Raw genomic sequence first — 822 nt, 5'->3', positions numbered from 1 at the left:
TGGCATGGCCCGCCGTGATGGAATGCCCAGCTCCGGGGCCGTGCCGGGCCTCGACAGGAAAAGAGGGCGGTTTCGTCAGCACGTCCCTCCCGGAACGTCCCCAGGACGGGCCGACCCTGGGAGGTTTGCTAGAAACGAGACGGGCCCGAGGCCAGGGAGCCCAGCCTTGACTCTCGCAGGGAACACGGAACACGTTGTCGTGCCGGCCACTTACGCGCCGAGCAGGCTGGGCCCTGGGCAAGCCGACCCCTTCCTTCCGTGGGTCGTCCCCTCCCCACCACGGATGTCCCTGCACGAGTCCACTCGCCTGGGTCGAGCTCAAAGACAGCCCTGGGCTCAGGACAAGTTCAAGGGGCCCTGGGGAGGGAAGCGCAGGGTCTCGGTCACAAACCCGAAACAAAGGCATCGTTATCGTCACCGTGGCGACTGTTACAACTACTTCCTTTTTGGGGGTGTCATGTTCTTCGCCCCCCCCCTCCCCCCGCAGGCTGTGGCTGTTCCTTTCATGTTCTAAGTCTGCCTGCCGTTCAGCGGCAGATGCCGGGCCACAGCCGGTGACCGCCGGCCGGCTGTTTTACTGGGCTCCTCTGCGTGGAAGAACCTCCTGAGCCTGAGATGGGACCATGGTCGTGCTCGACGATCCTGCAGAAAATATGCCTGGGTTCCTGGGAGGTCATGGGGTGACCTGGTTTTCTGGAAGCCTCTGCCAGAACCCCTGAGCCATCCGAATGTGCAACGATGGGGCTGAGTTACTGAACCAAACTGAAGGGGAGGTGGCCGTGAGGTGGGCGGACCGTTTGCAGCATCGGATCAGAGCAAACC

At 63.0% G+C, this 822-nt stretch overlaps 1 protein-coding gene across 1 annotated transcript in view; it reads left to right on the top strand.

Moving 5' to 3' along the window:
* LOC105310114 (high affinity cationic amino acid transporter 1-like) overlaps positions 1-822 on the top strand; it is a 6,125-nt gene that overhangs the window by 4,648 nt on the left and 655 nt on the right. The window lies entirely within an intron of this gene.

The sequence above is a fragment of the Pteropus vampyrus genome, unplaced genomic scaffold (genome assembly GCF_000151845.1).
Source record: "Pteropus vampyrus isolate Shadow unplaced genomic scaffold, Pvam_2.0 Scaffold1113, whole genome shotgun sequence".
Taxonomy (NCBI): Eukaryota; Metazoa; Chordata; class Mammalia; order Chiroptera; family Pteropodidae; genus Pteropus; species Pteropus vampyrus.
The sequence above is the reverse complement of the archived record's forward strand: the minus strand, read 5'-3'. Positions and strand labels throughout refer to the sequence as shown.